General features: G+C 42.5%; 1 pseudogene; it reads right to left on the reverse strand.

Annotated features, from left to right (window-relative positions):
* Positions 1–3657: 3657 nt before the first annotated feature.
* On the reverse strand, positions 3658–4177 carry LOC135274790 (speedy protein C-like; annotated as a pseudogene).
* Between the last annotated feature and the right edge of the window lie 19987 nt (positions 4178–24164).

Genomic DNA, 24164 nt, shown 5'->3' on the forward strand with positions numbered 1-24164 from the left:
AGTTCTAATAGGTTTTTGTGGAGTCTTTATGGCTTTCTACACATAAGATTATGTCATCTGCAAAGAGGTAATTTTACTTCTTCCTATCTGATTTGAATGACTTTTATTTCTTTTTCTGGCCTGGCTAGAGCTTCCAGTACTATGTTGCGTAGAAGTACTTCCAGTACTATGTTGAGAGTGACCATCTTTGCCTTGTTGATCTTACAGGAAAAGCTTTTGATTTTTTTACCATTGAGTATGACATCACTGTGAGCTTTTATTATACAACCTTTATTATGTTGAGGTAAATCCTTCTATACCTAGTTTGTTGAGGGTTTCTTTTTTTTAATGAAAGGGTTTTACTTTGGTCAAATGCATTTTCTGCATCTATTGGGATGATCATGTAATTTTCGATCCTTTTTTAATGTCCTGTATTACTTTAATTTATTTGCATATGTTGAACCATCCTTGCATCCCAGGGATAAATCCCACTTCATCACGGTATATGGTCTTTTAAACTTATTAAGAAAACTGTATGTATACATGTGAAAGAATGAAATTGTACCCTTTTCTGACAGCATACATATAAATCAATGCTAAAATGGGTTAAAGACTTAAGCATAAGACCTGAAACTTTAAAACTCCTAGAATCAAACATTGGGGAAAAGCTTCATGACATTGGTCTTTGTGATGATTTCTTGTATATGACATCAAAAACACAAGAAACAGAAGCAAAAATAGACAACTGAGACTACATCAAACTGAAAAGATACTGTACAACAAAGGAAACAATCAACAGAATGGGAGAAAATATTTGTATACCATATCCTGATAACAGTTTAATATCTAAAACAGATTTAAAAACTCCTGCAACTGAATAGAATCAAAACAAAATAACCCAACTAAAAAATGGGCAAAGGACTTGAATAGACATTTCTCCTAAGAACATACACAGAGATATCTGCATTTCCATGTTCATTGCAGCATTATTCATAATAGCCAAGATATGGAATCAACCAAACTGTCTATCAACAGATGAATGGATAAAGAAAATGTGGTATTTATATACAATGGAATACTATTTAGCCTTAAAAAAGAAGTAAATCCTGCCATATGTGACAACATGAGTGAATCTGGAGGACATTATGCTAAGTGAAAGAAGCCAGTCACAAAAAAACAAATGGCTGTATGAGTCCACTTATATGAGGTATCTAAAATAGTCAAACATACCAAATCAGAGAGTAGGATGGTAGTTGCCAGGGATGAAGAGAAGGGAGCAATGAGGGATTCATCTTCAATGGATATAAAGTTTCAGTTTTACAAGACAAATATGTTCTAGAGATCTACTGTATAATATTTTGTCTGTAGTTAATATTGTGCACTTAAAAACTTAAGAGGGTAGATATCATGTTGACATGTTAAGTGTTCTTACAACAGTGAAAGAATAATAAATCTGTTATAAACATTTAAAAAACAAAAAGTAAAGTCATAAAAAGTTTATATGCAAATTCAAAGCAATTAGATTAGTATTTTGAAACTGAATAAGACTGGAGGAATCATACCACCCAATAATGAGATTTATTATGAAGCCACAGTAATTAAGACAGTATGGTATTGATAAAGGAAAAGGCTCAGGATTGATGGAACAGAATAGAGTCTAGAAATAGACCCCAAAACAGATGACTAATTGATTTCCAACAAAGGTGCACAAACAGTTCAATGGAGAAAGAATAATCTTGCCAACAAATGGTATTAAAAAAATTGAAAACCTGTATGCAAAAAAAGAACCCTGACTTGATACAAAAATTAACTCAAAATGGATTATAAACTTCAATGTAATGTATAAAACTATAAGTATTTTAGAAGAAAACCTAGAAAAAATCTTTATGATCTGTTATTGTGCAGAGTTCTTAGACATGACACCAAAAGCACAATTTATTTTTAAAAATTGATAAATGGACTTTATCAAGATTAAGAACTTTTATGCTGTGAGAGACCTAACTTGGAGAATGAAAAGCCAATACACACACTGGGAAAATGTATTTTCAAATTACCTATCTGACCAAGGACTTGCATTTAGAATATGTAAAGATTATTCAAAACTTAACATGAAGAAAACATATAGCCCACTAAGACATGAGCGAACGTTTTGAACACATCACCAATGAGGATATAAGGATGGCAAATAAACACATAAGTAGATGTTCTATGTCATGAGTCAAAGGGAAATGTAAATTAAAACTACAATTAGCTACCAGTACAGATGCAGTGCACTTAAAAACTTAAGAGGGTAAGCTACCACCACAAATGTAGTGATAACGAGTTGTGGTTTTAACTTCTATCTATTGAAGTAAAAGAAAAATGCTGACAACACAAAGTGCTGGTGAAGATGCAGAGCAAATGAAACTCTCACACATTGTAGGTGGGGATGCAAAATGCAGCACCCATCCTGGAAAACAGTTTGGCAGTGTCTTACAAAGTTAAACATGCCCTTGCCATATGACCCAGCAATCCTGCTCCTGGGTGTTTACCCTAGAGAAATGAAAATTTACGTTCCTATAAAAGCCTATGAATGAATGTTTTTAGGAGCTCTTTTTTTCCCCCTTTTTTCTTTTTTTGGCCAGGTTTCACTTCATCACCCAGGCTGGAGTGCAGTGGCACAATCATGACTCATGCAGCCTCGACTTCCATGGCTCAAAAATTACCTGGGTAATTTTTGTATTTTTTGTAAAGATGGGATTTCACCATGTTGCCCAGGCTGACCTCAAACTACTGGGCTCAACTGATCCTCTCACCCTGGCCTCCTAAAGTGCTGGGCTTATAGACATGAGTCACTGTGCCTGCCAGAAGCTTTCTTCCTAATTGCTCAAACCTGGAAATACTGCAAGTGTGTTTCAATGGATTAATGGATAAACAAACTGTGCTACTTCCATACATTGGAATCTTTACTCACAATGAAAAGCAACAACTTGAATGAATCTCAGAGGCATTTGAAAGGTACTATGCATGAAATAATCCATTCTCAAAAGATTGTATACTGTATGATTCAATTTCTGTGGCAGCCTCAAAAAGGCACAAAAACATAGTAATAGAGAATAAATCAAAGGGATACCATGGGCAGGGCGTGGTGGCTCATGCCTATAATCCCAGCACTTTGGGAGACCAAGGTGGGCAGATCACTCGAGGTGAGGAGTTCAAGACCAGCCTGACCAACATGGAGAAATCCTACTTCTACTAAAAACACAAAAACTAGCCAGGCGTGGTGGCATATGCCTGTAGTCCCAGTGACTCAGGAGGTAGTCCTAGCTACTTAGGAGGCTGAGGCAGAAGAATTGCTTGAACCTCGGAGGTAGAGGTTGCAGTGAGCTGAGATGGTGCCACTGCACTCCAGCCTGGGTGGGGTGACAGAGCAAGATTCTGTATTAAAAAAAAAAAATGCTATGAGGGAGTTTTGCAGGGCAATGGAATTGTTCTGTATCTGGATTGTGGTAGTGGTTATATATATATATATATATATTTTTTTTTTTTGGTGTCTTTTGGACATGAATTTATTAGAGGGGACCAGGACCGGTGTGGGTACAAGCTGCAGGCTGGGAGGAAGGGGCAGGAGTGGGAACACGGCTGATGGTGTGTGGGTCAGTGGGCCAGCAGGCGTGCCATTCTTCACTCTGCAGAGCTTCAGTGCCCAGGGCGTGGTGGAGGCTTTGGGAAAATGTGGAGGCAGTAGGTGTCAGGTTCCAGTTGCATCTAGGGAGGCAAGACAATGAGAAAGTCCCCGCCTCAGGCGTTTTTGGACCCTGAGAGAGAATTTTGGGAGGAGAGTGATGACACTCCGAGATCAGAGAAGAGCACTTGAATGCCCCAGGCTTAAGTGGGCGGCAGCTGCGGTGCTGGGGCAAGCTGCAGGGGGAACAGTGGGGCGGCGAGAGGCCAGGTCCCCAGGGAAGGCAGACAGGGACCTGTGAACAGATCCTCTGAACCCCGCCATGGTGGGGGTGCTGGTTCTGAGTCCAAGCCCAGTGGAATGGCTCCTTTGCCACGACCTCCTTACAGCACTGGTGGCTCACGACAGCCCAGAAACCCATCGTGCCCACAGCTTATCCCTCTGCTGCAGGAACTTCTCCACTTGTAAACACCAATCTTTTCCCAGGGCCCATGGAAAAATCTCACATTTGGGCCCCTCCAGGTCCTCCTCCATGTCATATGTATATGGAGATATATATATGTCTCTATATACATGTGATATGATGGCTAAAATTCACAGACCTGTAAATGCATACAGACACAAAGTGAGTTTTACTCTATAATGATCACAAAAGTAATCTAGGGAACAAAGCTGTGAAGTCTTCCCTCATAGGTCCTCCCAACCTCCTTCTCCTTAGGGGGTCCGAGGCCTTTCCTTCCTCTCCTTGCTTCTGGGTTCTTTCTCATAGTGCTGTTCAGTTTCCCTCCCAGTCTTGCCACCACCAGGCTGTAGCCCTTCAGTCAAGTCCTACACTCGCTGTGGCTCTGTGGCTCCACACTCTTCTTGGTCAAGAACAGCCACCAAAATCTATTGGGTTTTCAGCCAGATCCCCAACAAACAAGCAAGCTGTAACAAAAACAGAAGCCGTCTTTGATTTCTCTTTCTTCTACCTCCATATCCCATTTATTAGTGACTATTGCCAGTTCTGCTTTCAGAATAGGTCCTGAACCTAACCCCTGCAGCCACCTCTGTCTGGTGGTTGTCATCTTAGGCCTTAGCTACCGCAACAGGCTTCTGTTTGGTCTCCCTGCTTCCACTTCTTCCCTGCTATTGTCTATTCCCAATGCAGCAATCAGAGTAATCTACTTACACTCCTCCAAAATCTTCTCAGAGCATTTACAATAAAAGCCAAGCACCGTCCCCTGGCCTCCGCAGGGCTGGCCTCCTCCCCCTGCTTCCTCCGGCATTGTGCCCTGGCCATGCTGACCTTCTTGCTCTTTCCAGGATATGTCATGCTTATTCCCACTTCAGTACTATTTTCTCTGCCTGGAACTGGCTTCCCCCAGAAATCTGCATGGTTGCTGCTTCAGATAGTTCAAGACTCAGCCCTACAGTCACTTCCTCAGAGAGAGCTCCTCTGCCCATTTGTTTTAAATAGCCTCCCTAGACTTCCAGTCTCTCTCTAGCCCCTTAACCTGATCTATTTTCTCTCAGCACTTAACCACCTTGTGTAAGGATGCTGCCTTCCCATGGCAACACAGAATCCATACTCTTCATTATGTCCTACAAAGTGCTGTGCGACCTGGTTCTCACCTCCCCTCTGACATCATAACCCTCTGCTCCCGAGGGGCAATTCTCTTTGCCGCGCCACAACCCGTGCACCCCTCCAGCCACACTGACTTCCTTGTGTTCCCGGAACAAAGCAAGTATGCTTCCACCTCGAATCTTTGCATTCGTGATTCCATCTCCCTGGAATGCTGTTTCTCCATAGAGCTTCCTAGTATGTTCCCTTCTCAAATGACAATCGGAGACTTTCTTGACCATTGTATATAAAATAGCAAGCCCTTCATCATTCTGTACTCCTCTTATCTGTTTTATTTTTCATGGCATTTATAACTACGTGGTGTGTGTATAGCTATTTATCTGCTATGTGTTCTTAGCTCCTTGTACTAGGCTGTCAGCCTGGGAGGAGCTTCGTCTTTGTTTTGTTTACTATTGTCTTTCTCTGCGAGTCTCAGCCTCATTCATATCAATGTCGTCTTGAGGATGGCTGGGTGCAGGGAGATACTGGGAGTACCAAGAGCCCTGGAGAGACCCCTGGCCATGCGACTGTTTGTCCTTGTCCGTCCCTCTTACTGGTGTATAAGCTTCCTATTGGCGGTGACCGAGAGGCAGGGCCCAGGGCATAGTGGGAGCTCAAGAATAGTTGTAGAATGAACAAATGAATAAATAAATACTAGAGGCTTTTGGATAGTTAAAAAGGATGTTTTGGCTTTTAAAAAGAACTTTCCATGTTTTAAAACCCAAATGCAGAATAATGGTATGAATTGCCAGTGAGGAAGTACCTTTTGTGAAGGTTACTGCTAACATTGAAACATTTTCCCCTGCCTAGTAAAAATTTTTTGATGTCTTCCCATTGTTCTTAGGGTCATAAGGCACTTTCAGATGGCTCCTGCCCTTTTGTTAGCCCACTTTCCCTTGCTCTGGGTCTCAACCACACAACTCTTCTTTCAATTTCTCCTTCCCGAGTTCCCTCCCAGCCCAGGGAGTTTGTCTACAAGGCTTCCTCTGTCTGGATGCTCTGGCTCCCACACTCTCCAGAGTTAACTCCTCCTTAGATCTTCAAGGGAAGCCCTCCCTGACACTCAGGCAAAGGGGATGTGCCCTCAAATCACCAGGTACCTCTCCTGCACAACCCAGATCACAGGTGTGGCCTAACTTGTTTGTGTGATTAATTAGTTAAGGATCCCATAAGCGGGAACTGGGTCTGCCTTTGCTTCACCATTAACTTCTCTGGAAACTAGCACTACCAGAAACAGAACGGCTTTTCAGAAATATTTGTAAAATGAAAACATTACTTAATTAATGATATAAAAGCTACTTTCTTTTTTGTATAGCCTCAATTTTAGTGTAAGGCAGTGAAGGTAATTGTTAAAACAAAAGTCGAGGAAACCCATTGAGCTCTTAAGCCCTGGTACTGTTAGAAGACAAGAGATGCCGTGGTCTATCTCTTGGGCTAGGACACAGGGCAGGTGAGTTTCCAGGGGCAGAGAGAGGAGATGCGCTTCACAGCAGCTGAGACCTGTTCCTCTGACTTGGGCAGGCATCCTCATTATTTGAAAGTACAACAGGGCCAAGCCTTCAACCCAGTAACACAGCTGGTGCTCAGATTTTTTTCTTTTTAAAACAACATCATGTGGAATTTTCTTTATGTCTTTTTACTAAAACTCAAAGGACAGGAATAAGAATAGAAGAGATCATTGAAATCAGCTCAACATCAGGTAAGCTTTGAGCAGTCAGCTGTGTCCCACTGTGAGCTGCCTGGCCTCGAGTGTGCATGGGGGAGAAGGGGGTGCAGAGGTCAAGGTGTCTCTCCTTGTCGGGATGGTGTGGAGGTGATGTGTCAGGGATGGCGTTCTTAGGTCGGGAGGAGCGGCATCTGTCTGGTGACCTTTCACATGCCTTTCTACCTGGAAACCCCTCAGAGTTTATGCTCATGCTTTGTGTTCATCAAAGCTTAAATCCCCTTCCTTACCTAACCTTTGCTAGAAAGATGAAATCAGTGTTTGCCAGGCCTGCTGCTCACTGGAATCATGTGAGGAGGAATACAAGCACCCACTTGATACCAGTTAAATTAGAACATGTAGGGTGGGGGCCCAGGTATGGGTATGTTTAAAAAGCTCCTAAGTAATTCTGAAGTGCAGCCAGAGCTGACAGCCACTGTGAAAGAGGTAGAGCCACGGACGGCTTTCCTTTTTCCTTCTCTTCTGTGCTCACTCGGTTCTCAGGCTGAATCAAGCTTGGCCAAGCCACGGCACACAGGCTGCCAGCGGCCCAGGACAGCTTTGAATGCGGCCCAACAAAAATTCACAAACATTCTTAAAACATAATGAGATTTTTCTGTGATTTTTAAAAATTAGCTCATCAGCTTTCATTAGTGTTAGTGTATTTGATGTATGACCCAAGACAATTCTTCTTCCAATGTGGCCCAGAGAAGCCAAAAGATTAGACACCCCCGAGCTGAATGATCGTAATGTGTGGCAGGCCAACTTCCGAGATGGCCACCAACAATCCTGTCTCCTGGCATTCTGGGCCCCTGTAGTGTGCACTGGACTTGAACTCAGGTCCAGTTAACCATCCACAGTAAGATGGCTAAGACCATCGAAAGAGTGGGGAAGGGGAACTGAAGAGCCCTGCACGAACTGAAAACTTGCGTGCTCGATCTGCAGTTACCAATGACCTCTGCCTCCGCAGCTCCCTCCCCAGATCTAACCCCAATCCTACCCCAACCCAGGGGGATGGCTTAGGGCTTATTAGCCCTTTGGTGCCCTAAGCATCCTGGATAAAACCTTTCTTCAAACCCTTCTGCTTTTGATCTTCTCTTGACCTCACCTGCCAGTCTGAACTGGAAGCTGGCATGGCGCCTCTGTCTCTGCCAGCTAGAGAAAATCATCCCCTCATGGCAGAGCCAGTCAGAACAATGTTCTCCACAGTGTGGCTCAGAGCTGCTTCTCTGGATCATGATTACATTCATTGCCACGGTGTGAACTCAAGCACCAGGGGCCAAGGTCTTTCTGGGAGCCCCAGGTCTGGCAGTGGGCACCTCTGGCAGAGCCCACATGCCCTCTCTGGGAAGGAGAGCAAACCGAGCCTTCCTGACCACTGGGGCTGTTGGCATTTCTGTTGTGAAGTTTGGATTGCCAGGCCAATCAGCACCCACTCCCTTAGCTCTGCCCCCAGCATCCGAGGAGCCGCCCTGGGGATTCTGTTCCGTGTCCCCAGTTTCCCCCACCCCCAGAGGGCCAGCAGCCCTTTTGTTGGTTTGGCTCTCAGCTTAGATCATTGAAGCGATTTCAGCTCCAACTGGGCAACACTCAGCATTTCATTTATGTCTTGGCAAGGTTACCATGTTATTACTTAACTGTGCCGCTGCTACTCAATAAGTGGGAACTGATTGAAATAACCACAGGAGTTGTTGGATTCCCCTAATTTTAGCACAGAGTTAAAGCTCACTCCCACAGTTGGAAGTTAAAATAGGCTGCCAGCCCACAGAAATGCCCACCCACCACACCTAATTGTCACCCCACAGATGCCTGTCATGGAAGGAAACATGGAAGGCTGCAGAGAAGTTCTTAGAAGCAAGTTCTTCTCCTTGGTGGATGCCTGAGGTCATTTTGGTCAGGCCGATTTCTTTGAGATGGTAAGCCTGGGGAAATTTGCATGCCTGCTTTAGAGGCTCCTGCTTTCTTCCCTGATTGTCTGATGGGCAATCCAAGTACAGAGTGCGGATTAGAACAACTGCAGAGAACAGAAACTCCTGTCTGGGGGTGCTTCCTTAAATGACTCATTCCTGGAGTCAAGATGTGGGGAGGGCAAAGACCCCGAGAAATCTACGTAATTTGGAAAGCAGAAAAGAGACTTAATCCAAGTTAACTTGCTTTCTCTTGGTGTTATAGCAATCGACCACAACCCAAATGCCACCACTTGAAATAAATTTGAAGTAAATGGCTTCTTGTGAAACTTCCCCCATCCCGGAACACCCAAATTGTTTTTTGTTTTTTACTATTGAAAACTAGATGTTACTAAATATGTTTTGAAGGCTTCTGTGAAAAGTAATTTCTCACAGTGAACCTGCTGAACTGTTCTCATCCCTGTGCAGTTTTGTGTTCTCTTGCACCTACTTTAAGCCATAATCTTTCCTTAACATTTTACTATAGCATAGGCAGTACTGTCAAGGGCAAAGTAGGGGATGAGAACATGGGGATTTTTAGAGAAAGAGAAAGGGTTTATCTGCCAAGTGCTTCCTAAGGGGACCCTGGGCAGCCTCCAGAGTTCTTGGCAGTGGACAGATCTGTCTCCCAGGCTTCATGGCCTCACAGCTGGACTGTGTGGGAGCCTCCTGACACTGGCTTTGGCGATTAGCATCAGATTAATCATCTTTAGAGGTATCTCCCTCCATGCCAGTCTCTTACCCAAAAATGTCCAGTGACTTTCTATTGCCTGTAGGATGAAATCCAAATTCCCTAGGCTTGCTTCTGTCTCTCTCTCTCTCTCTGTCTCTCTCTCTCTTTCTTTCTCTCCCTCCCTCCCTTCTTTTTTCTTTCTTTCTTCTTTCTTTCTCTCATTTTGTCACCCAGGCTGGAGTTCAGTGGCACAATCATGGCTCACGGAATCCTAAACTTCCTGGGTGCCAGTGATCCTCCTGCCTCAGACCCCAAGTAACTAGGATTACAGACGCATGCCACTAAGTGTGGCTAATTTTTATATTTTTTGTAGAGACGGGTTTTGCTATGTTGCCCAGGCTGGTCTCGAACTCTTGAGCTCAAATGATTTTCCCACCTTAGCCTCCCAAAGTGCTGGGATTACAGGCATGAGGCATTGCACCTGGAGGCTTTCTTTCAATGAACTGGTGCCTAACCCTATGCTGCCCTCAGGTGCCATTTCTCCTCCGTGAAAACTCCTTTCGGGCCAAACCCACCATCTCCTTAACACACCTGACCAAACTTACCTCCTTGCCTCTGTCAATGTGTACTCCACAAATGCCACGGCTTCCCTCTTCCTGTCCACCTTGCTGAGCCTCATCCAACCTTCCTACCTACTTAAGGCTCAGCTCACCTTGCTGCTCTATATGTATTTCAATTCTTTATGTCTTTCCAAATCTTTTGCAATATATAGTAATTTCCCCCCTTTTGAATTTCTACAAGTACTTTTTAACAATTATCATTCTGGTCCTTTTTTTTTTTCAACTAGATTCCTTGAGTGTCCTGCTCCTTGTAACTATTTGCTAATTGATTATTCTTTCAGAATCAGTATTTCAAGCACCCAAAATGTGTAGGAGAATATGGACCAAAGAAAGGAGCAGAGAGACAAATAGAGGAATGGAGAATTTTGCCTGCAACCACGATGTTCTCAAGGTTAGCTGACCGTGCTCTAAAATCTGCCAAAATTCCCAATTTGGGAGTTGCTATGTGATGAAGGTCTGCCCCTGTGGTGTGGGGACCACTTGCTCATGGGGTTACAGTTCCTGCCTAACAGGAACCCATCATGGTAAGAAAAAGACTCAAGTTGGTTGATTTTTTTTTAAGGTTGCAAGGAAATCAAGTCCTTAACCATGCTTACTCTCACATTTACCAAAACAGGCCGATCTCAGAACTAAATGATAAAAATGAAAATTAATCAGGACTCCCATGGGCCTCACATATGGCAGTTTTGAATCTGTTCTTTTTTTCACTATCATAATTGTTTTTTTAAATTCATTTTCTCTGGTTGAATACACAACTGTAAAAAAAGTGGGGGTAGTGGTGGTGATGGAAATGAATAAACCCATGGAAACAGTGAGACATCTACAGACACAAAATTAGGAAGGAAGGAAACAAAAGCCATTTCAGTGTCTCTGTGCAAGGCCTGCATACCTTTCCTTGCCAATACCCCTGGATCAGGCTTGTCTCATGAGGTAGCAGGTGTTTCCTTGACTCACACAGAAAACAAGCCCTTGGGCTTCTTGTGCTGTTAGGGCGAGTTACATTCAGCACATGAACAGTGAGCCCTGCTCTGTCTGTCCGTCCTTCCCGGAAGAGACACAAAGGATCAAGTAGTTGAGAAAACAGTTCAAGAGGAGGCTTGGTGTCTTTTCTTAATTTGAGGGAACTTAAAGTAAAAATGCTTCTTGACATTATAGAGTTATGTCCCTTCCATTGAATTCTTGTGAAATAGTCAAATAGGGATGGAAAGCAAGAAACCAGATAGAATATCGTGCCCCAGAACATCATTTACCTTGCTAGAATGTTACCACTTTAACACACAGAAACCTTTTCACACTAGTTAACAAATAGCATTAAACATGATTCAAGTCAAGATTTTAAAAACTTGGCTGATGCCTCTCATTAAGAATTGAAAACTATATTAGACTCTTGCTCCAGGAAACTGTGTTCTGACATTTTAATAGTATTGCCTTAGCAAGAGCAGAAAATCCATGAACTTAGATTCACAGAAAGTAAATCAAGAATCCATCCAAAATGGAGTGCCTTTTGCTGAGTGATGGGATAGTTTTCATGTGAGATGTCAGTGAAGCTTCTATACTTGACATAAGAGTTCCCATTAAAAAAAAAAACGGAACTACTGCTCAATTTTTTTTAAATCAAGCAGAGTTATCTAAAGTGCTTTTTAGAAGAGATATTAGGAAAGGAATGGAAAGTAGTCATTATGACTAATCTGCTTTGGGAGTATCACAGGAGGGACTTTCAGAGCCACAGGACCTTTTAGGCAACTCAGATTCCTTCAATTGTTTGCAGTGGTCCTCTCGAGGGGACGTAATGAGCTGACGTGCACCAGAACAGGTAGAATGCACTGCCAGCTGGTAGTTTACTGTGTTCAGGAAGGCTGCTTTTCTAACACACAATTCTTTGTTGTGTTAAAGAGAAATAAATATATAAAAGCCTAAAAGTAAGCTTTCAATTCTTTATGTCTGGCAAAATTGTCAGTACAATGTGCCTAGAGGATATATTCATGGTGCTGTCTTACAGGGTTGTTATGAAAGAATCAGCTCATACCATAATAACCGCCCCATACACTACAGTTTGTAAAGAACTTACATATACATTTTCTCAGTTGAACCTCACAGCATCAGTGGGAGGCAGGGGAGGCAGATATGATCATCTCTTGAGAGGGAGTGACCCTGCTGCTATTGCTGCGTATGTGTGGCTTTTGGTTTAGAAAGACTGAGTTGATTGTGTCGTATTTTCAAGTATTTTATATTGTACAAGGATGTTTACTGCAGCACTATTTATAACAAGGAAAAATTGGAATCTACTCGAATGCTTGCTAGTAGGGGACTGATTAAACTGTGTTACAGGCCTAGATATGATTTTGCAGTCATTAAGAATTTTGATGTAAAAGTATTAGAAATAAATTCATTGATGTTGAAGTATATTTATTGATGAAGGAAATTGTTCACAGTATTTCACCCAATAAACAAAAGTATATGCATTATGAACTTTTTGTTGAAAAGAATACACACAGTAAAAATAGTGGTTATCTCTGTGTGCTGTGAATATGCGATACCTGTTTTCTTTTTCATGTTCATCTATCAATTCTAATTTTAGTGTTAATAAATATTAAAAATGTACTATCTGACATTTTCAACGAGATTAACTTTTGCATCATTCATAGTTAATGGAAAAGATACAGCTCCACCTCTGGGCCTCATGGGCAAAGTGATCCTGTGAATGTAGATATGTTAGCCAGGGTCCTGGCAGGGCCCTGAGTTCAACCAGATGGCACAAATGGAGTGTGGATCAGGTGTGGCTTACAGTGCCATGCAAAAGGATAGGGAGCAAACAAGGGTGAGAAGGCACCAGACACCAGCAACATTGGGAAGCCACGATCACTCCTAGGGCCAAAGGGACAGGAGGAGGAAATAGAGTTACCAGAGCCCTGGGGACAGGAGTTGTGAAGGAACTTCCCTCATTCCATGGGAGCTGCAACAGCAAAGCATCGCAGACTTCGTCAAAGACCAGTGAAGCTGGGAAGAAGCATCCTGACCTCTTTCCTCCTGTATTTCCTGCTGGTGCCTCCTGCTGACCAAGGCCTACAGGAAGCCAGCTGGCAGGGGATTCCTAGAATCAGCCTCCCGGTGCATAGCAAGGGGTAAAGAAGAAGGGCAAAAAAAATGGATCTGGCCATGGGGTTTGTGCAACAAACACAGTGAGCAGGACACAGGTCAGTCCCGGGAGAAAAGGGGTGTTTCTTAGGAAACTGAAACAGAAAGGAAGAGCCTGTTGGGGCAGTATGGCCTAAGTAATTTGATTGTTTTGTCTGTGCTCAGAGCTTCAAACATGTGGGGATAGGATCACGGATCACCTCATGCAAACTGAGAACAGAATTTCTTTGTGGAATTTTATGCAGAGATAAAATTGTGTACCTTTGGACCCCAATAATATCCTTGCTGCTTGAAGAGAAGAGGGGACTACTGGGGAAAGAAGACTCAAGTCATCTCAAATGTACCTCTTTGCTTCCTGCTGTCCCGTCTTTATTCCCATGCCCTCTTCCACTTCAGTGTCCTTGTCACCAGCCCACATGATAGCTTAACAAGAGGTAGTACACATCTAGTGGGCACTTGCTTAGAGCAAGCAGTGGGGGAAGCCACTGTTTGTGATAAGGACTCAACATGATTAACTCATTTAATTCTCACAACAACCCTACAAAGAAAATGACATTGTTCCTCACTCGACAGAGCAGCTAAGAACATTGATAACGAAGGCAGGCTGCTTGGATTTGAATGCTGCCTCTGCCATTTCCCACCTATGTGACTCGGTTTTCTAATCTGTAAATGGGGATAATAATAGTGTCTATCTACTTGGACAGTTGTGAGGATTAATTGGATAAATATGAGTAAAGTGTTCTGAAATGGGCTTCACATAGCAAGCCTAAGTCCCCAGTTCCCACACAAGGAAACTGAGACATAGAGATGTTGAGGTACTTGCCTCAAGTCACAGAATTGATAAGCAGCAGACCTGGACTCTGACCAGGAAGTGGGGTTCCTCCATTCAGACTCTGAACCATTATTCAGTATTGCATAAAAGGGCCTTCCTCATTCCCTCCCTGCTACTTTGAGCAGAGAGAATGGGATCACCCTCTCCAACTGCCTAAACGAGTCCCTCACATTTTGGAACACCCTCCCCACTGCCCAGATGACAATCTGCAGAAATCTCATCCATGCTTCAAACCTTACTTCTCCAGGATAACTTCCTGCTCCCTCCAGGTAGAAGGAGGAGTGCAGATCCCCAGCAGTGGTCAGCAGCAGATGGTGGCAGGGGTGTAGCGGCTTTTTCTCATCTTCCTTGGAATCAGACAGAATGAAGACTGGAGTTATGAGGTTTTCAAGGCCCAGACCTGCAGGTGGGTCCTCAGTTTCCAAAATATGCACCCTGGAGAGTCATGACTAAAGCACACTCTAGTTCAGCTATCTGCTCTGGGCCAAAATAGGGGATGGGGTAGCCTCCTTCCATGCACGGAGGATGCCAAGCACGTCACCATCATTAGTTAAACCCCTAACCTATGAAGGGTCAGGAGCAGTCACCTGAGCAGGATAATGAGGAAAAGCCAACATGAAACATCAAGGTAACTGACAAAACTCAGATGAGAATTCACGAATTCTTTAAGCCTGGGCCACAGCATGATCTCCCGTGCTCTTTATTTCATTTCTTGGAAACTAGCTTACCTGTATTTATTTCTTGCCTTCCCCTTAGCCAGGGGCATTATAACAAGATTTTTTATCAGTCTCATCTTTCATTTTAGAGTGAAATATGATCAATTATCAATGACAACAGAACACACTGAAAGCTGTGTCACCAGTGAGTCAAAAGGCCCCAATGTAATGCCCATGACTTGTTGAAAACACGACAATCAACAAATCTCTTTTCCTTACATTCTTTCCTTCTTTCTTTTTTTCTGGCCTGGTATTCAATATACATTGAAATAATATGAAGGCAACAATATGTCCTCAATTTCACAGGTGCCTAGCGACCAAAGTCAAAAAAGATTGCCTAGTGTTCATAGAAAACAGAACCTCTCCCAAAAAGCATCATGCACAAGTGAATTGTATAATGTAAGTTTGCAAAATGTTGCTTGGTGCTTCATTTTCTCATTTTACTCATCTTTATAAAGTTGCTTTTAGGAAAGGAGTCATTTAGTCAATTATAGCAGTTCTTCACTTAAACTAAGCTGGGTCACACATAATGCTGAGTGGTGCCCTGGCTGGAGTCTGGCATCTGACCTGGTGAGAGTAGGAGGCAATACAGAAGAGGTTCTGGGCTCAGTTTTCTTATCCGTGAAATGAAGGAGTTAGGCTAACCTTAGATAATATCTAAGATTTCTTTCAACCAAAAAAAATATGGTTTTCTCCATAGCTCTGGACCTGAGATATATTCTGAGTTTTTAATTAATTCAGGAAGTGCTCTTAGCTTTGAACCGAATGTAAGGGCATCAAGATGTGAGTAGCAGAGATGGGAGTGTAGGTGGAGTCTGGATCTTTGCTGCCCATAGGAAGATTTTCTGGTGATTAGAAAATGTGCCCTCAATCAGGCAAGAGGAAGAAATAAATGGTATTCAAATAGGAACAGAGAAAGTAAAATTGTCTCTGTTTGCAAATGACATGATTCTATATCTAGAAAACCCCATTGTCTCAACCCAAAAGCTTCTTAAGCTGATAAGAAACTTCAGCAAAGTCTCAGGATAAAAAATCAATGTGCAAAAATCACAAGCATTCCTATACATCAACAACAGACAAGCAGAGAGACAAATCATGAATGAACTCCCATTCACAATTGCTACAAAGAGAATAAAATGCCTAGGAATACAGCTAACAAGGGAAATGAAGGACCTCTTCAAGGAGGACTACAAACCACTGCTCAAGGAAATCAGAGAAGACACAAACAAATGGAAAAACATTCCATGCTCATGGATAGGAAGAATCAATATTGCAAAAATGGCCATACTGCCCAAAGTATTTTACAGATTCAATGCTATTTCCATTGAACTACCATTGACATTCTTCACAGAATTAGAAAAAAAACTATTTAAAAATTCATGTAGAACAATAACAAAAAAGCCCAAATAGTCAAGACAATTCTAAGCAAAAAGCACAAAGCTGGAGGCATTGCGCTACCCAACTTCAAACTATACTACAAGGCTACAGTAACTAAAACAGCATGGTACTGGTACAAAAGAAGACACATAAACCAATGGAGCAGAATAGAGAACTCAGAAATAAGACCACACATCTGCAACCATCTGATCTTTGACAAACCTGACAAAAACAAGCAATGGGGAAAGGATTCCCTATTTAATAAATGGTGCTGAGAGAAATAGCTAGCCATAAGCAGAAAACTGAAACTGGACCCTTCCTTATACCTTATACAAAAATTAACTCAAGGCGGTAAACATGGTGGTTTGCTACACCTATCAACCCATCACCTAAGTATTAAGCATCATGCTTAATACTTAAGTGTATTAAAGACTTAAATGTAAAACCCAAACTGTAAGAATCCTAGAAGAAAATCTAAGCAGGACCATTCAAGATATAGGCATGGGCAAAGATTTCATGACAAAAATGTCAAAAACAATTGCAACAAAAGGAAAAATTGACAAATGGGATCTAATTAAACTAAAGAGCTTCTGCACAGCAAAAGAGATCATCATCAGGGTGAACAGATAACCTACTGAATGAGAGAAAATTTTTGCGGTCTACCAATTTGACAAAGGTCTAATATTCAGAATCTATAAGAACTTAAGCAAATGTACAAGAAAAAAGCAAACGACCCCATTTAAAAGCGGGCAAAGGACACAAACAGACACTTCTCAAAAGAAGACATTTATGTGGCCAACAAACATGAAAAAAGCTCAACATCACTAACCACTAGAGAAATGCAAATCAAAACCACAGTGAGATATTATCTCATGACAGTCAGAATCAGAATAGTGATTATTGAAAAGTCAAGAAATAACAGACGCTGGTGAGGCTGTGGAGAAATAAGAATGCTTTTACATTGTTGATGGGAATGTAAATTAGTTCAACCATCCTGGAAGACAGTGTGGTGATTCGGGTTGACCCAGCAAACTCATTACTTGATATATATCAAAGGAATATAAGTCATTCTACGATTATAAAGACACATGCATGTGTACGTTTACTGCAGTATTATTCACAATAGCAAACGCATGAAATCAACCCAAATGCCCATCAATGATAGACTGGATAAAGAAAATGTGGTACATATACACCATGGAATACTATGCAGCTGTAAAAAGGAATGAAATCATGTCTTTTGCAGGGTCATAGATGGAACTGAAGCCATTGTCCTCAGCAAATTAACACAGGAACAGAAAACCAAACACGGTAGATTCTCTTTTATAAGTGGGAGCTGAACAATGTGAACACATAGACATAGGGAGGGGAACAACACTCATTGAGGTGGGGGCAGGGGGAGGGAAAGCATCAGAATAAATAGGTAATGCATGCTGGGCTTAATACCTAGGTGATGGGTTGATAGGTGTAGCAAACCACCATGTTTACCTGTGTAACAATCCTGCACATCCTGTACATGTATCCCAAAACTTAAAATTAAAAAAAAAAAAAGAAAATATGCCCTCTCTGGGTGGAAGTGCCTCTAGGGCACAGGGCTTAGTGAGCTGACAGTTCCTTTTATAAATTAGGAACAGACACCCTTCCTCTGTGTAGATGCAGCTTGTGCTAGAGTGCTCTGCTTGGTGAATGATGCCCTCACTCAGTCCTCAGCTAAGCCCCCTTGGGCAGGGCAGCACCTGCACAACCTACCTGAAGACCAGTGGGATGGGTGCCATAGCCATGAGCAGAATCCTTTCAAAGCCTCCACAGTACCTAGACAGGAACCTCCTACACACACACACACACACACACACACACACACACACACACCCCTTTGGTGCCAATGTGAGTAATTTCTTGAACTATAACACACAGATCTCTCACTTTACAGAAAAAGCATGCTTTATGAATTAGCACAGAAGAGACAGTGTCTTAGCCTTAGTTTTCCAGAAGGCAGAGCCTGGGAAAAGTGCATGAATGCAGGTGGTTTGTTTTAGGAAATAGACGCACCAAGAATGGGAGACTGAGAGATATCAAAGAAGGAGGGAAAACTGGTCAAGGTGCTCCATTGAACTGGTCCCTATTGTGGTAAGTGGGCCTCCATCCTGCTTGGTTCTCTGAGGAACCATAGAGATTATATCTCAGGACTGTCCTCCCAAAGAACAGAAGAGGGGAACATTTCCTTGCTCCTGGCATCTGTTGGTCAAGGGTTTCCCCTGGAATGCTAACTCCTCAAACATCCTGTGCAGATGTGTCAGAATGTAAGTTGTTGGTGGTGCTAGCAGAGGCACTGGGGCAAGAAAGGCAACCGCATGTCCAGATAAGTGTCTATTCTGGTGAGAATGAACCACTGATCCTTCCAGGGTAGAAGGCATCTGATGTAAAAAGTCTATCACCAACTGACTGGCTGGTCTCTTTCAGGAGGTGTACCACATGGAGTGTTTCACATCAGTCTCTCTGGTGAAAGTCACACATTCAGGACAGCAGTTGCTAGACTGGTCTTCGTGAGATGGCACTAATGTCATTGGGGCCATGCAGAGCCTCTATCCCTGTCCCATGTTCCCTCTGTCATGCAGTGGCTAGAGAGAGAGGCTGGCTGGTATCCTCAGGACATCCTGTCACCTCGTTCTTCAGTGCCACACTTGCAGAGGAGGTTCTCTGGTGGACCTTGATGTGAGACAGAAATCTACATCCTATGTGTCCAGTACTAACTATAGGTCCATCTTCTTTGAGGTTTCTGGCCCAACCAGCCAGCCATTCGCCACTGCCAGTGGGTCCAGATATAACCTTAACTCAGACCACTTCTCCCGCCCTACAAAGAGAATGTGCAAGTTCATTGTTCTCAGCCCTGCTTACTGGGAGGAGTAATGTTCACTGTCCTTCAGGGCCACTGCTACATAGGACTGGTAGTAGCCCATTTTTCACTACCACCAACCTGTTAAGGTAGCCCATCTATGAACTAAGTTCAAATTTTTGTCCTCATTGGTTGGTTATAAGGAACTATAAGACTTTAGGGCCGGGCACATTGGCTCACACCTGTAATCCCAGCACTTTGGGAGGCCGAGGCAGGTGGATCACCTGAGGTCAGGAGTTTGAGACCAGACTGGCCAACATGGAGAAATTCTGTCTCTACTAAAAAACCAAAAACTAGCTGGGTGTGATGGCCTGTGCCTGTAATCCCAGCTACTCGTGAGGTTGAGGCACAAGAGTCGCTTGAACCCAGGAGGCGGATGTTGTAGTGAGCTGAGATTGCGCCACTGCACTCCAGCCTGGGTGACAGAGTGAGTCTTTGTCTAAAAAAAAACAAAAAGACTTTATATGTGAATTGAACAAGAGAGGTAGATAACACAGAAATCTAGGGAGATGGAATTGACTTGCATCCTCTGGATCTCTTCTGGCCCATTTCATTGTATGATGGATTACTGCTGTGCCTGACTGACACTGTGACCAACATTGTGATCTGAAAATACTCAGCTCAACAGGGGTAGTTCTGGCTGCATAGTCACTTGATGTCCCATGTGCAGAAGATTCATATCTGCTGGCCATCTAGCATGAGTGTCAGGGCCACTTCTATCATAGACTGGATCTGCTGCTGATCTCACTCTGACATTCAAAACTGTCAGCCTTGCAAGTTACCCAAAAAATGAGTTAGAGCAACATTCCCAAGAGAGGTATTTGCTATCTCTGAGTTCTAAAGATTTTAAAGTGGCTTTAAAACACCTCAAAATTCTTTGATACTGTTTCCATGAAGAGATGGAGTCCATGCCTCGTTCCCTGGAATCTGGTTAGGCTTTTTACTGCTTCAACTAACAGAGGATGGTGAAAGCTACTATACTATATAGTATAATACGATACTGCATAACTTTAGTATAGCATAGTACAGTATATATGTGTGAATACTATATTTTGATACATACATATGTGTCTGTGTGTATTATATATATATATGTATATATAAAATACAGTGCAATACTATACTATATGACTTGTAAAAGACCAGGTCACTTCTTTCTTATTCAGTAGGATCCTTCTTCCAGCTGCTTTCAAACTTCTGTATTGTGAAGAGTCTAAGCCACATGGAAAGGGCATATGTTGGTGTTCAACTCGATGGTCCTCACTGAGCCCAGCCTTCAAGTGACCCAGCTCAGGTATTAGAAATGTAAATGAAGATGACTCCAGATTTCAGCCCAGTTTGTGTCACCCCCAGCCATTTGAGTTTTCCCAACTTAGGTTCTAGCCAACCTTTCTCAACTAGAGTTTTATATCCGAGCTACAGAAGACAGAAAATCATTTGAATGACTGTTTTCTCAGTTCTCCCAAATATGGCAGATCACTATATCATTCTAGATACCTAGGAGAGAAATTAGTTCATTTCATGTAAATGGATGCTTTAAGGCTTTAGGGCTGAATTCTGTCATGGATGCCCAGTCTAGCAAAGCTGGCAGAAATCTAAAAGTAGAGACAAGACATTCCTGCTGTTCTCTCTCCAAATTCCTGACCCACAGAATCCATGGGTTTAATCGTATTGTGGTGCTTTACATCAGTAAGTTTTGGGGTGGTTTGTTTTGTAGCAATAGAAAGCTGGAATCATCTGTGCTTTACCTCAAAGACTCTGTGCCAGCATGCCTCAGATTACTGGACTCCTAAAAATGTCACTGATGGGCAGGTTGGGGAGTCTTTGTGGAGTTTCATTCTCACCTCCTGACGCTAAAGTTGCTACTTCTGTTTACGAGGTTAAATCTGCCTAATGTCATCAAGACAGTGTGCCAGTATACTCCATATGCCTATGGAATATTAAGACAATTAAGATCCCTGCAGACTATTTTGTGACATTGCACAAGAGGCTTCACAAAGCCTTAGGCAAGACTATTAATGTGTACTGATGTCCTTCTCACTTAGAGGAGACCTGCTTTTGATCCTGTTTATTGATGAGGATTGAAAAGAACATATTCACCAGATCAATAGCAACATACTGAGTGCCAGAGGCTGTGTTGATCCGTTTAGTAAAGATATCCCATCTGGCTCAGCAGCTGAGATTGGAGCTCCCATTTGATTAAGTTTATGGTAGTCCACTATTATCCACCATGATCTGTCAGTTTATTTTTCAAGCACCATACAGGTGAATTATATAGAGAGATGCTGGAGAGCACCATCCAGCAGAAATGGTGACACCAATTCTCTTTGCTGGTGGCACTAATTCTCTTTTGGAACAGTGCTGACTTGGGTACAGTCTCCTGGCTGGTGGGGTTGGGGTTGGATAGTTTCAGAGACTTCCACTTGTCCTTTCCTACCCTAATGGCTTTTACTCACTAGGCTAGGGAACCTGTGGGAGGATTCTGCCACTACTTTGTTTATCCATCCAAATTGTGCACTTGGACAATGAGTAAAGAACCACAGGTTGAGTTCATGGGTCAATTGAATTCACTTTGAAGTGTGCTTGTGGAAGCTTTCCTTTATTTTTTTTTCTCCTACAAGTCAAGTACCACCCTAGTTGGCCATTCATCTGTCTCACCAGTGGGAATACCTTGGTCTCTTAGCCACTGCCACAGACACCTGATTGCTGAGGCATCTTCCAACCTCGTCGTCCATTATAGTACTCACATATACCTATACCTTAATACTGTCACTTAAGAATTGCTGCCTGGCCCCTGACATTCCAGAATCCTGTTATCCTGATTGATGCTAAGAAGCTCAGTGTTGTATCAGCATCTCATACTATCAACCCCATTTTATGACAGACAGATACCATTGGCATTTCTCAAAAGAAGCCAGTGCTTTCTTCATTGGTGCATTTCTTATTGCTTTAGTCAAAGCAACACCTGCTGGGACTTCCTGGGGAATACAGAAAGATGAATAATTCTCTGATCTCACTAATACATCCATTTTAACATTTCTATCTCCTTCTGACCCTTCCTTGGTACTTCACCAAATTTATTCTAGCAACTCTACCTTATTAACTATAGTCTACTGTGTTCAAGCTTCAAAGAGTCATCCTACCAATGTGATAGGACTAGATCCAGATGTTTTTACCAGGATATTAAATTCTGAGTCAAGGAAGAGACTTGCATACCAATTAATTCTTCCTATCCATCTTTATATTCAGGATTTCCTTTTCCAACTCTCTCAAGATGTATTTCCATATGTGTTTTCCTGGATTCTGCTAGTGCCTGTTTGCTAGATCTTGCAAGGCTTTTGGTACAGAAGGAACAGGCATTGTATTTCCTGGATCAGGCTGTGCTGAGACATGACTCCAGCTATTGGTTATGAGAAGAGAGCAAGGTCAGAATTTGAGGACAAGCATTGTCCGGCAAAGCACCTGCGTCAGCTGAGGACTTTGCTGCGTTTCTGCATAAGGGCAGGCTGCTTATAAACAGGGAGATGGTCTTTTTCTTTGAGTCCAGAGTTTTCATAAAGCTGGAGATTTACTACTTGCAGACTTGTTTACCCAAATGTTCTTATCCCAGGTCTTAGGATCCTATTCCTTTCATAGTAGAAGTCTTGACTTTGCAAAGAACATCTGTTGAGGCTGTGCATTCAATTGTCATTGTAATCCTGCAGCCCTTAAAAGTGAATTCTAGACTTGATTTTCAGCAGCGTCCATCCTGCAACTGCAGAATTTAAAGATATGTTAGGACATTGCCAAGCAGGTTTGAAAATCTGATGGTTAGTTGACATAAGCCTATTTGTGACAAATAACATTTTCCCAAAGATGAGTGCAACAATATCTTTCATCCCACATGAAACACATACTTATCACTCCCATTATGAGATAGAATCTTGCTCTTCCACCCGCTAAGTCTGCTGAGCCCTGTGACTGCTTTGATGAAAATAACAAAGTAGAAATGATATAGTGCCAATTCTGAGTATAGCCACCCTTAACTGGCCTAGTTCTTCTACTTCCTGCCTCTTAGAATACCTGCTTGGGGAAAACTGGCCACCATGTTCAAAGTGTGAGTACCCTGAGACTCCCATGCCATGAGAGCCCCAGATGAATTTTCAGCTGACAGTCAGCATCAACGCTGGTCATGTGAGTGAGCCGTCTTGAACTTTAAGCCCAGAGAAGCCCTATATTGTCTCCAGACCCAGCTACCCTGAGTGAAAGCCAAGCAACTCAACTGAGTTAGATTACCATATCATAAGAGAGAATAATACATTGTTTTGAGCCTTAAGTTTTGGGGTAGTTTGTTACAGAGCAGTAGATAACCAGAATAGCTTATGAAGCCATTAACAAAAGCCAGCCAAGTCCTGATTCCTGTAATTATCACTGTGCTACACTGCTTAATTGGCATACGTGCCACCTTCCACCTGCTCCTCCTTCCAGTACTCTCTGGTGCAATGCTTCCTTGTGCTACTCCACTTATGACCAGAAATGGACTTCTTCTTCCTGTCATACTGGTGAGTGGTCCAGCTTGAGCATTTGACCCTGAGCATCGATTTCTAGAGCCACTTCTAATGCTCATTAGCCATCTGGTGCCAATTGTCTTAGCCTGGATTTCTCAAAAAAATGAAGCCCTAGACAAGGCTTCACATGCCAAGGCCAAGGTGGTTTTTTTTTTATTCTGAAGTTGAAACTCATCAAATTGTATACTTATAATGGGTACATGTTATTATATGAAAATTATACCTCAATAAAGCTGATATTAAAATAGTTTTAGAGTCAAGACTTCCCTGAGTACAAATCCCAACTTTGTCACTTATTAGTTGTGTAACCTTGGGTAAGCCATTTAACTTCTACAAGCTATTTCTCTGTGATATGGATAATAATAGTTCTTATCATATAAGGTGCTTGTTAAAAATTGAGACAGTAAATAAACATAAAGTACTGAGTCCAGGTTTGGAGCACAGTTAGCACTCAATTAACGTTATCTGTTACTACCA

This window comes from Aotus nancymaae, unplaced genomic scaffold (assembly GCF_030222135.1).
Source record: "Aotus nancymaae isolate 86718 unplaced genomic scaffold, 86718_ANA_hifiasm-v0.15.2.pri h1tg000014l, whole genome shotgun sequence".
NCBI lineage: Eukaryota > Metazoa > Chordata > Mammalia > Primates > Aotidae > Aotus > Aotus nancymaae.